This window comes from Acanthaster planci, linkage group LG14 (genome assembly GCF_054643075.1).
Source record: "Acanthaster planci isolate LZ-2023a linkage group LG14, COTS_SCS, whole genome shotgun sequence".
NCBI classification, from domain to species: Eukaryota; Metazoa; Echinodermata; class Asteroidea; order Valvatida; family Acanthasteridae; genus Acanthaster; species Acanthaster planci.
The window spans coordinates 6,765,445-6,779,220 of record NC_141790.1 but is presented as its reverse complement, the minus strand read 5'-3'; the positions used below and the strand labels follow the sequence as shown (position 1 = coordinate 6,779,220).

The window sequence follows — 13,776 nt, the reverse complement described above, 5'->3', positions numbered from 1 at the left end:
CCAGCTAAGTGTTCCCTACACGTGTTTGTGTCGGCACTTAGGATTTAAAAGAATTCCACATGAACATTAAAAAAGTTCTTGCTAAATCCTGGTAAATCATTACTGTCTCCACTCAAAATCAAAATAAGCAAGTTTGTTAGAATTTGTTTTTATTTTGGGGGATAGAAAAGAGCTCATTTTACATTTTGAAAAAAAAAGAAAAACAAACAAATTGGAAGAACAGGCCAAATTAAAATGTCCTTGGATCTTTGTAAGCTGGTTTGAGCTTGATGAAATTTCACTTACTGTGATATTTGTGAAAATACATGTTTTGTTCCAACTTCAAGCAAAGCACTGGAGGTAAAAAGTCAAAGTGCACATGCCACCTTAGGGCCTGCACGACAGGGTACATCAACAAAATCAGTCATGCTGCAATAACAAACTCGAAAAACGTGCCGGTAGTTGGGGGCAGCTAGATTTGTTACAGGCAACTACTACAAAGTATCTAGGTCCAGGCAACAGAAATGCAACAAAACCTGCTGTAGCAACCCTCAAAACAATGCCATTAATTCAGTACAAAGTCACAATCCTCTATCATTTCATCCGTAATGTAATTGCTGTTGACAGCCCTCTGTATGCCTGTGTCACCCATGTACGGTACATATTCACGTATGATCACAAAGAATAGACTTATATGTAACTGGTGTTACATGCTCCTTTGCGAAGTTTAATGCACTCAAGCATACTAAAATAAAAATTTCACTTAAGACAATTGTAGCCTTGATCAAGTTCCTTGATGAAATCATACATCAAACGTCATCCCAATTCACATGTAAGACAGCCCTAGGAAAATATCTGTCAACTCAACCTTGATTTCACATTTGCTCGGCACTGGCGTAAAGTCAAACTGGACAATGATATTTATTTTAAAAAAACCTCACAAGCTTATGAGGTTTTTTTGCAAGCTCTTGGACAAACACTGAGCATACAGTGCTTATTAATATACGTTGGGTAAGGGCAAAACCCGTTATATAAATTAACATCTTCCTAATGCCCCCCCCAAAAATACATTTAAAAAATGGATAATGATACTTAGCATGACTGTCCAGATAACATTTTTAGATTCTGAAGACACTTGTCTTCCTGACAATGCCTGAGAATAGTCTGTGGTTTGGAAAACTTTGCCCAATAAATAGAAAACAGAGGAATTCCCCCATTTGATCCTGTCACCATTGGCACTACCCTGCTATAAGACCTAAAAGATTTGTTACAGTCATGAAAGTTTCCAGAATCTTTCTGGTTTGGACTGGGAACTGGACTGCATGTACAAACACTAAGCCATATTCCCTACTGGAATGAATGATTATGTAGCAAAGGGTGCATTTTAATAGCTTCAGCCAGACAACCGTGGCAAGTGATGTGGCCATAAACATGTACTCAGTGTCAAACAAGTGAGATTGGGACGACAATCTGAGCCAGCCAGTGAAGTGGAATGTATGTATGTAGGTTAATCTAATGCACTCATTGATGGTTGCATGTTGAATGGTATATTTGTTCATGCAACACTAAGCGTGAGATCATGGATGTAATCTGCAAACTGCCAAGTTTTTTCTCTACCCCAAAAATTGCAGCAATTATACTTTATTAAATCCAGTCCTGTATTTAATTGAAATTGTGGGATACTTCACCATTGGTTCATGACCATGGTCATGATGCATTTTCGTCAATCGAGACAAATCTAATTACATGACCTACAGCTATCCTGTAATAAACCACTTCAAAGGTTTATTTGAATCACATTGTGGCTTGACGGGGTTCACGTCCCCAATAAATCTGTTTTGGGGTAGAGATGTTTTTTTTTACAAAATGTATTATTATATATTATTATATATTATTCTTAAAATGCAACTGTCACAGGTGTCCAAGCTGGACAGAAAAATGTCGTTTGATATGTCCTCTTTCATTTTTCTTTCGATTTTAAGTAGGTTGACGGATGAATTTTTGAGAAATTCTGACCCAAAGCAGACCACCCATAAAATGAAGAATTTTCATTGCCTGGAAAAGTAGTCATTTTGAAAATGCATCCCTCTGCAAAATGGTTAAATAGTGCCAATGTGGGACCCGATTTGCATCCAAATTACTCAGAATTGGGAGCTCTGAGTCCAGGCCAGAGGTTCAGTTCCAAATTTCTTCAATTCCCCAATTCCGTGGCTCTCAGAACTCTAAATAGAATATTTTAGCGTGTAATTTTTATGAATGAGCTCAGTGGACATATTTCTGGCCTCTTTGTGTGGGTGCATCTCTGGGGAACTTCCCTGCAAGGCAAGTAACCTCACTACAGTTGGCTCTCTTCACCCAGGAGTGCAGATTTGAGTGAGGGAGGTAACTTTAATTGCAGCTGCTGCAGAAAACTGATCATGGCCCTTTGTGATTGCAGAGTGCTTTGACGTCACTGAGCATACAATACTACATTCCGCACTGCATTGTTTTTTATCACCATTAATGAAACATACACAGACAAGTTATGCAAACAGTGACCATTTTTACAGTTTTTATAATATATGCTGTGAGTAATAAGCTTTCTAGTTACCTGCAAATTGGGTGTGGGCTTTAGATCATGCAAGATGGACTTCCCTCATCTTTCGAATTTACCAGAAAGTAACACTTGCTTAGCAGTGGCTAGTGTAATAGGATGAATTTTGTGTCTTCAAGCTAGGCCCTTTATTTATTTTCATTGTTAATTCATAATTATTTTTTTGTGAAGTAAAATCCCTGTTTTTTTTTCTCATCATTAAAATATATGTATTCTCTAAAGGGAGGATATTTGTATTTTTTGTACAGCATGCAAAAACTTTTCACTATCTTAGCCGGAAACGAATAATTCTCACTGGTTGGCTGATAATAAAAGGCATAAACAAATAAATAATGTAAGCAGGTGTCATGATTATCATATTATGCCCACTACACTAGTGAAATGAAAAATCCCACGCCTGGACATCTTTTGATTGTAACATGTAGCCATTAAGTTTGGATTTTTGCCCTGCCCGATGTTTATTACAGGACTGTATACTCAGTGTTTCCCCAAAGGCTTGTGAAATCTCCCTGGCGTAAATCCATCCTCGGAAATGTTGTAGCCATACATCACCCCTTGTGTTTACCAGCAACCTTCCATGAAACAAATGTACTTTTTCACAGACTCAAGGAAATTGAAAATCTACACTGCAGGGACAGTCATGAGATCTATGACCATGCTTTGCTCATTCTTGATAACTACTTTCAAGGTGAGCATTGATGTAGAAGTTAAAAGTTAGCGTATACCATTTGGCATTGCTTAATTAACGTGAATATCTAACAATTTGGTTACTTTTTTTAGTTTGGGAAGCATTGCTTCTATACAAGTACCAAGTACTGATTATACAACATGCGTCAAAACTACTTTGGCATTTTTCTTTTCCCACAGACTATTCTATATAATAATAGAGAAGTGGGTGGGAGTGGCTCCACGCGCAGTAGGAGTGGCTCCACGCGCAGTAGGAGTGGCTCCACACGCAGTAGGAGTGGCTCCACGCACAGTAGGAGTGGCTCCACGCGCAGTAGGAGTGGCTCCACGCGCAGTGGGAGTGGCTCCACGCGCAGTGGGAGTGGCTCCACGCGCAGTAGGAGTGGCTCCACGCACAGTAGGAGTGGCTCCACGCGCAGTAGGAGTGGCTCCACGCGCAGTGGGAGTGGCTCCAGGCGCAGTAGGAATTCTTATGTGCGGCAGGTTCTCAACAAGCAGGGGGGGATGTCCATTTGTAGAAAGAGTCTATGTACATGTACATACATGTATACCCATACTTGTAGGCAACCCTGTCGGACAGCACGCAAGACAGGTTATAACTTATCTCATCTATTTATTCAATAAATGACATAAGGAGGTACATGTGCCTCCAAAACTGTGACCTCATTTACATTACCTCAGGAGGTGATAGGACCTCCGCTAATGACCCAAATACCGGGTAACTAATCCACAATTTGTCAGTTTATTTCCTCCTTAAAACCAACCAAAAACAACGGAACCACAGATTACCATGTGTGAACTAAATCCAAGCTGGATTTGCCTTAATTTAATAGCTCGGAGAAGTGTCAAGGTGAAAATAACACTAATTCTTGCTCAGTGCACCGTAAACCGCAATAACAGAAAGGCAAGTAACTAGTCCAAAATTCATCTTGCAACTTTGAATGATGCGCTCTAATTTGGGCTTCAGAAATAGCTCCACTGGGTGCTCAAAACATCATAGAATTGCTAATATGCCTGATTGTGTGCTGCACAGAGAAAACAGCCCAACGTGCAAAGGCGCGTGTGTTAGTACCTGCTAGGCATGCTCACAATCACCAAGTATTAAAGTTAATGCATCTACTCCACTTCCCTCAAGAATATGCACAAACCGACACTAAAGCCCCTTGCATATTACATGGACATGTACTTGAAATGAAGTTTAGTCTCAATTGCAAGAAATTAAGGTCAATCTCATCATTTTGATACAAGAAATGAGTTTGCAAGTTCATCAGGAATTTCCCTTTAGTGTTTGTTCGCCTTTGAAAATGCAGGCTTATATCCAAGAGACAGAAGCCCTGTTATTCTGATTTTGTTACCTTTTTTCATTCATTTCTTAGATTTAGTATGATGCAGCATTGCAGTGTAGGCATTGACCAAAATTGCTGTTGGCTTACAAGCAGTAACAACAGTGGCTGTGGTGGAGGGTAGTGCAGTACATATGCTCAAGTTGGTGAAATTATTGAATTTCGAATCCAGTGTTCTTCAGCAATTTCTCATGGCTCCTGGAAATATATGTGGTGAGTAATTGTCTTAGATTGTTTTTGATAAAAAGCTAGCTAAATTTTGACGGTTTGACAAATTGTATGAGGAGTCCTCTACACAATGCCCAGTATCTCTTTTGAGATGAGACTCTAATGTTGGTCATTTCTTCTTGTCAAGTTGCTTGATATTTACTGTTAGAATATATCTTGCCATAGTTACTGCACACTGGCACTTTATACTACTGACCCCTGTAATAATTGGGTCATTTACATAAGTGTAAAAAGAATATCTGAAAAAAGGACAATGAGAAAAATGGTAAATAAAAAGGGGATAACTGTCAGAAAAAATGTCCATGTTTTGGAGAAATATCTTAGTAACTTTCCACTTGTTCAATTCCAGGTAAGACCATCAGTTATACCAGGCACGAAATGGGACAGAGGGGTACCCCTCCTACAAGTCCAATCCCTATAGACACTCCAGCCTATTGTCACTTAACACATTCCCCCCCCCATGTCTGAAAAGAATTCCTGAGATACCAGTGTATCAATGACCAACACAAAGGCGGAGGAGGGGGTGTTCTCTCTGTCCCAAAGTTTGCTTCATATGCCATCGGTAACTACGAGTATCAGAGAAAGCATTTTCAGAATGCTGAACCATCACCAATCATGATGTGCCTGTCAACATTCTTAACTATGCCTTGTTTGTCCTATGCAACCTGTGTTGGTACAAGCAACTTCCTTAGGAAGTAACCGTGGAATTTCTGCCACTGATCCTCGGTGTCTTCCACATAAAGATGCAACTGTAAGTACATGTATGTGTGTAATTTGTGTAAATCCAGCCAAACTACATGTAGACAGACATCATGATAGGCTTACAGGGATACAATGTGGGTTTTATCATAAATGTTTCTGGAACTGTGGAAGTCCGTAGTAACTTCAACATTTTCCCTACATAATTTTCACATTCATGAAAATGTCAAAATGATCCATCTTTGATATTTTGAGAATGTCAAATTGATTCATCTTTTGATATCATGAGAATGTCAAAATGATTTGATCAAAGGAGCAGTAACAGCCCTTGTTATAAGTTTTGCACTGAACAACTTGAAGTAACCCAGTTTTTTGTACTGGTACATTGAAATGTAAACTGTGCATGTACATGCAGATTGACCACTGGTCAGTTACTTCCTTCCAGTGCAAACAGAATACCATCCTAATGACCCCAGTTGAACCATTAATGTGCAATCCCATTGGAATGAGATTGAAAGGAATCAATGTTTTGTTTCACATGGATCTGGATCGTGGTCAGCGATCCCAGAGCTGGTTCACCCTATCCGTTAGGTGGGTTCTGGTGTCGGTGAACCAACGACAGATCACTGATCACGATCCGGATCCGCCTGAAACAAACAGGCCATAACATTCCTCAGTTCCTTTTTCAAGGAATCATATCTGAGTAGCCAACCTGTATTGCCTTCAGAGGACCTGATTGCCCTTATCTGGGTCTTGTGTTACTTTTAAGGTACATGGACTTGTTTTATGTGGCAGTCATTTCAGATGTCTTTAGTTTCCATTAATTTAAATGTTACTACAATGCATTTGATTTGAATACATTATGCTGATAACACCGTGCTTGTGACTGTAGAAACCGAGAAATTACTTGCAAGTGTTGATGCTGTGTTAAAATTTCGTGAAATCCACAAGGCTGATGTATTTATAATCAACTTGTATACTACTGAAACATTGCAATGTGAATTCCAAACCAGGCCCTGATTTCCTCACGGGTTGTGTCCTGGGGAATGCCCGCCAGCTTCAGGTTTATACTTGTCATGTCAGCAATGAGGGAGAAAAGAGCCAACAAAAAGAACTGCAGGAAGTAGTCGATGGCCCTCATCCCAGCTCTTTGGGCAAATGTTGGTCCAAGTGGTGTAGGTTCAGCAAAGGCATGTGTGTACACCCGTCTTAGTTTGCTCAACCATTGGTAGACATCTTCATCCAAGGGAGCATCGGGTGGTGCCTCTTTGGGGTCATTGTCTGGAGCAGGCGTGGCATGTCTTCTTTTCTTTTGGCCTTTACCCCGATGACCCTGCCCGTCTGCCATCTTGCCATTCTCCTCTTCCTCTTCTAGTCCAAACTCCTCTGGGTCCAGCTCGTCATCTGACTCCTCTTCACTCCAGTATCCTTCAATGAAGAAACCACTGCCACTGGAGGATTTGTCTTCAAATGGGGGCCTGGATCTTCTTTCTCATCTGAGCTCGACTCGGCCAGGGCTCTATATTTAGATTGTTGCAAAGATCTCATCAGTGCGGCTCTATGTTGAACTTGGGTTTCATGTGGCATGGACTTGGAAGACCTAGGTCTTTCTTTTTCCAAAGCTGTGGCTCTTTGTACACTCTCTTTCTTGCTCTTTTTCGACTTTTTTTTCCCCCTGACTCCTCTCTCAACCCTTCCTCAAATTCGTCACACTCCTCACTTGTCTTAACTCTCTTTTTCTCCTTCATGGATTTCTTCTTTTTCTTTGCAGGCTCTTGGCTTGTTTCCGTATTGGTCTCGTGGCACGGACTCATCTGCCTTTTCTTTTTGTCTTTTCTTGACTTCTTTTTTGATGTCTTACTCTCACCCATATTGCTGTCTTCTGAAGGCAAACTCCAGCGTAGGTTGCTTTGTCTCAGGGCAGTTCTAAAAGTTGCCCCTCAGACACAGACAAGCTTTCCTGCAATGATTTCACCTCGCGGGCTGTCATATTGTTGGCTGGGTGTGAACCAAACTACTGGCTGATGTGGTGTGCAATGATGCGAAAGTTTTCACTCCTTATATACACTTCAATAATGACAATTTACATACATGTACATGGTTGAATGATATTATTGAATAGTTCATTTGAAATTACATTGATATCAACCACAAATGACCAAAGTTTTCTCCAATCATAGGAGCCTTTTCCACTTGAGCACATGCTACATATTTAAATATCATGTGATTGAAAACTCAGCATCTTATTGGGTCATTTTTCCGCTTTATGTAAATAACACATTGAGGGAGTTTGAATGTCATGTAACATCATAGAAATGATTATTTTACCTGTAACATCACACTTTGATTTTACCTCAAAGAAATGCAGTGGTCCAATCCTTTTCTGTGTCTGTTATCAAAAATAACTAAAACCAAGTGGTACATAGTCTGGGAAATTTCAAAAGGTGTCATGACCTTATCCACCAAACAGACCCTCCCAAGTCAATGCTACCATTGTTTATCAACCTCATACGCTATCATCTTACCTACCCCAGCAGAATCTAAAAGGGCACTCAATACTAAACAATACTAAGGTGTTGATTGACTTTGGGTACGCAGTACTAAAAAATACTTTGTACCCTTAGTAATTTGTAGTGTCCAGTAACTTGACACTTCAGACTTAAGTAGTAAATTGTAGACCCCGGCACCTTGCAACTGTAATACTTCATAATTTTATCAAAGGCAGAAGAACTCCATACTACAGAATACTAAGTAGTCAAATTTAGTATATGGTACTCAACACAATATAGCGTCCAGTACTGTTAGGGTTAATCCTTGATGGCCGCTGGAAAAGAAGTTGTGGATACCGCCTCTTCAGTTTTTTCCCTCAGGACTGTTGTTGATGACAGGACTGGTGGTACTCCAGCATCTTCACAAAGTGCTCCTAACAGGTGAAGCAGCTTTGTCATTCTCATGACACCTCCTTCAGTATCCTCCTTCAATGATTCTGTCTTCAATGTGCTTGCTGCAGAAACTTCTTGTGACACAATCTATGGTAGCAGACTTCAATCACCACCAAGTCTGCATCGTGAATATTTTCATCATTAAGCAATTTGGCAGCTTTGAGAAGTTGCCCCCAGAATGATTTTTAGACACTGAAAACACGGGTACATACATGTACATGTATGTGTTGCTTTGAGATTATTTGCAAGATTAAGTACTTGTATATCGCCGTTATAATGAACTGTCACAAACACATTACAGATCCATCCAACAACAGACTTGAATAATATACAATGTAGTATGTTTTTCATATTCGTAATTTGTTAGTGGCTCCCTTTTTCTGGCTGTGGGATCCATTTGTCCTTCCTACAAATGATGCACTCTACTGGCAATACATGCTTTGTCCTTCTGTACTTTATTGAGCACTTGTGCATCTCCTCTTACGGGGGATTGCCATTGCTCCTTCCCCACTAACTCCTTCCGCTAACTAACTTCGGCTAACTAACTTCGGCTAACTAACTTCGGCTAACTTACTTCGGCTGTATGGTTTTCCACCCTTGTCTTTGCTCGCTTTATTGTGGATACATTGCAGAATCTGTTAATGACATTGACAATTAACCATGCACATGGGAACATCGTCATTTGTCATGGGTTTCATTTCTTGCAGGTAGTTTCTGCCCAGTGCATCCGCTACGTGCAGATCTTTACCTCTAATGTATTTTACCTTGAGGTCATATTTGTGTAGTGTTAACAGCATCTTCTGTAACCGCATTGGAGCCGTGTATGGCGTTTTTCAAATATCGCTTCCAGTGGACGATGGTCAGTTTGCACATTGATTATGCAGCCAATAATTTACATGTAGTTGTGACATTCTTTTGAGCAGCCAAACACTCACTGCCAATTCTTTCTCTATTTCAGTTCATCGTTTTTGGGTCTTTGTGAATAGTTTGGAAGCATGTGTCACTGGGAGTTCACTGTGCAGTAACACTGCACCTGTACCTTAACTTGAATTGTCAACACTCAGAGTTACATGTACTTCTTTATTTACATCAAAACATTGTAGAGTCCCAGTGGGCACAAGACGTCATTATGACGTCTTAAAGACATCAAATATTGACGTCTAATTAATGTCTTTTTTGGGTTGTATATGCAAAGCCAAAAGACGTCAGCGTCCTGACAAGTAAACGACGTCAGTGGTCTGACTAGAAAAAGACGTCAGCGTTTTGACAAGTAAAAGGCATCCACATTGTGACTAGTAAAAGACGTCAGCATATCAAGCAGTAAAAGACATCAGCATTAAGACATCTTTCATCCATCAAATATCAAAGAAAAAAGAGGTCTGCATTGGACGAGTAATGGATTTTTTTTCCTTCCGATAAAAAGATGTTCACATGCCTTAACACGCTGCCTGGCTGTAAAATACATTTTGACTAAAGCGACTGTTTACAACAAATCATGATTGTGTTATTTAGCTAACTCTCATTCGTCACATTATAATAACCCGTTACCACACTTTGCTGAAAACGATGATCTGCCCAAATATTATGTACCAATAATATTTCTGGTAAATTCAATGGCTTTGGACGGACCATTGCAATTGCACCCAGCACGATCAACGTGATGTTGAAACGAGGTAGACTTTGTTTACACCCCCTGGATAAAAGTAATTAAAAGGTTTCAAGAATGGGAAACATCAATTACACAAGAAGTATAAGCCATGTAACTGAATATTTGGCAAAACAAAACATTTTCAACCAGGCAAGACTTAGTAAAATACGTTTTAGATGTACATGTAATGGCATCTATGGGAGGTAGAAAAACAGACATCAGTTGATGAAAAGTTGCATGCTTGACAATTCAAATTGAGTTGGCTTAAAATTTAAAACTAAAATGGAAACATGGTACACGTTTTTGAAAAAAATTTGTCTTATGCATTGCTTTGTCAATTTTTTTAGAAAACAGACCTTTCTTGAACAGCCCCAACAATAATCTAGTCATTTGCAATGCTGAAAATATTTTACCCATGCCCCCCAAAACAATCAGACTTGCTATTTTGTTATTACCGTACTTTAAACAGCCTTCATTGCTTCAACCTGAGGAAATAAACCAGAGGAAACAATGTACATATTTTACTTCAACAATAAAAGGGTTAAAGCTTTCAAATAAGACCCAATACAAAAAATAGCCTATATGCTAATTACTTAAATATCACGAAATATATGAAACAGCCAGGAAACAGGCCATCTGATGCACTACACTGGTCGCACAGTTTTCCGGTGGGCACACCTGCTGAATTACTCAGGGCTCTTGGTTCATCTCCGGTAGGAATACTAAGCTTGAGGTACTTCGCAATTCGTTGTCTTACTGCAGACACTGTTGTACTGTGTGATGCAACGACACTTTCTGCAAATGTTATACAAAAAAAATTACAACTTATTTTGGGAAAAAACTGTAAGGACTTTGGTGGCAGCAAAAAAAATGTCCTTTACCATCGTTTACACCACGTCTTAGCTTAAGTGCGCATGTTCAATGTGATTGAGAATGAAAAAGAACTTTTCTGCTACCAAGTGCCTCTTAAATCTTTTGTTGAGTGGCCAATATTGTACATGGCATCACATACTGTCAATGAATGTATGCTAGTAGTAACAACTAATCGTTACTACTTTACAACTTTAGTACTGCTAAAAAAAATAAGGCCAACTGATTGATCTGTTAGTAGCTTTTCTAGCTGTGTGTGAACAATACATGTATATTAATTTTGATTTAAAATAATATTTGCTGTACCTTCGATTACTGCACATAATGCAGTTTGCCCAAATGCCATCTTACTCTTGTTCAGTCCCTTCATGTAAAACTCCATCTGAACGGAAGGGGTCATCATCCTGCAAAACAATTAATAATAAGGAATTCTGAAGACAATTGGTGGCAACAAACAAATCAGTCCTTTTTCATTGTCTTTATCACAGTGGGTATGTGAACCTTGGCTTAGCCGTGCTGTAAAATGGTTTGTTTGCTGGCAGTTTGTTGCCACTAAGTGTCTCCAAAAGTTAGAGACAGGTCCATGTGTTCCAATGCATGAAAAAAGTTAGTGAGATACATTTATGGCACAAGATACATGTAAATTAGTTTTAAAAATCTTTAAAACTTAGGGTGTATTGATTTCATCATTTTGACTTTATAGGTTGTACCAAAAGTGACTGCAAATATGTATCAATTCGCATAAGCTAAGTCCTGCTGTTTAGCAATGGACCTGACCCAGATTTGTCCTTTGGTTGCAAAGCCCTGACACAACCTGCACAACTTACTTTGCCTTTTACAGAGAAGCAAAAATAGGCATAGATGTATACGTAGTTACATTTACTGACCTGTTCAACACATTCCGAACCATATCTCTCGTGTCACTTCCACCAACTCATCTACAATAGGCAATCTAAAAGAGAAGAAGTTGAGGAACAAACCTGAGTAACTAAGGCAACCACTATGCTGCTTAATTTTTAAACTCAAAGGCTAATTTAAGATATAGAAGCACCATACATGTGTATGATATACTACAATCTCCCTTTTGGGTGATTACGAATATATGGGCAATTCCGCAGTAACGGAGTTACATTTCAGAACAAAATTGATGTTATTTTCCATGCTATGAATTAGTCCTTACAGAACAAAGTGTGATGGTCCACACAGTTTATAAGTAGCTGCTTGTCTTTGTCTTTCTTCATTTAATAAAAAAAATTTGATTCGTACAAATTGAAAACCTAGTACCGAACTTCACAACTATTCTATTACAACTTTGTATCAACTAGGCATTTTTTTTTCAAGCAAGATACAAGTCCATGGTGTACATTTTAGGCACACACCAACACTTCGTGTGTGTCAACTTAAATACAAAATGATTATTACAAATTCCCAATTTTATAAACATCAATCGTGCACCAATCCTGCCATAATACACCCTAATCTTAATGAAAATTCTAAACTAATACACACTTACACTTAAACTTGGGAATCTTCAATTACGAACAAAATACTTGAACAGATTTTCGTACACAACCATTAAGTGACTCAAATTGTTGGTTTTCAAACATTTGGAAAAAGTTCTAATCAGCGATTCTACAGTTTACAGGTCAAACAGACACTGCTCTAGGGCAATGGTGAAGTCCAAGTGCTGATACTTCTGTGCGTACAATTTTAAAATGTTCCTTGAAATGGCCATCAAATACATCATGATATCTTCCATGAACAACCGAACCTTTGCGTTCAAATCACAACACATAAATTTTTCTCACCCTAGTTTCTAAGAGGCAGCATCAAAAAGTTCAATTACCTCGTGTGGAAGCACGAGTTGAACCGCCGTGACATAGTAATTGGAGGCAAACTCCTCCAGAACATGCTCTGTGGTGATCCAGAAGCATTCGTGGTCCCACTGGTTCGGAGAGTCAACTTCACACCCCTCACGTGGTACACGATCTTTCGAGGACAGCTCTTCAATTTTGTTCACAACTAATTTAACAAGAATCTTTTCTGACAGGGTTTTAACTCGCTGTTCGCAATCGGCCTCCACAAGTCAGAATTCTCCGGCTTGGTAGTGCTAACAGCCCCTGTTGCGGTAGCACCTGACCCGCGATGAAACGAATCTTGGGTAGCTTCATCCAGGGTGGTGTCTAGCCCTTCATCGGCAAAGTTGGAGGGGGCGCAGATCTCAAGCTGCTCTGGGGCGGGCAGGGGGTCGCTGACAGGAAGCTCCAGCTGACACTCATGGCTCATCTGCCATTCAAAACACATTACACTTGGCACAGAAAGTGTCATGCTCTTCTTCCATTTCCATACCTTCATCTTTACTGTTTGAGTCCTCAGCTAAAAGCCTAGGAGGGCAGCTTGGAACTGGGCACACTTTCTTAGTGACTGGGTTGCACCTTCCCTTTACTTGTGTTTGTTTTTTTCTTTTCCTCTTTCATTTTCTTCTTCTCAGTCGCTTTTCTTTCACATTCTCTTTTTTTCTGTTTTTTTTCTTGAGTTCACTTCTCCTCTTGTGCCTGTTTCATTCTCATTTCCTGAATCATTCCATCTCCTGTCATGACGCAAGATGTAGTTGTTTGCCTGCGCTTTTTGTTTTTAGTTACATTGACAAAAACCGTTAGCATGGGCAGTATTTCAAACCCATTCCTTTCTTGCCTTGGGATACTGTTTCTGTTGCAATGCCACACTTGGCTGACTGCTTGCCGAAGTCCCAGGAAGATCTTGTGGTGGTGGTGGTCTGGGTCCTTC

General features: G+C 39.6%; 1 pseudogene; it reads right to left on the bottom strand.

The window, feature by feature from the left end:
* Positions 1-8,521: 8,521 nt before the first annotated feature.
* Positions 8,522-8,968, bottom strand: LOC147796794 (uncharacterized; annotated as a pseudogene).
* Between the last annotated feature and the right edge of the window lie 4,808 nt (positions 8,969-13,776).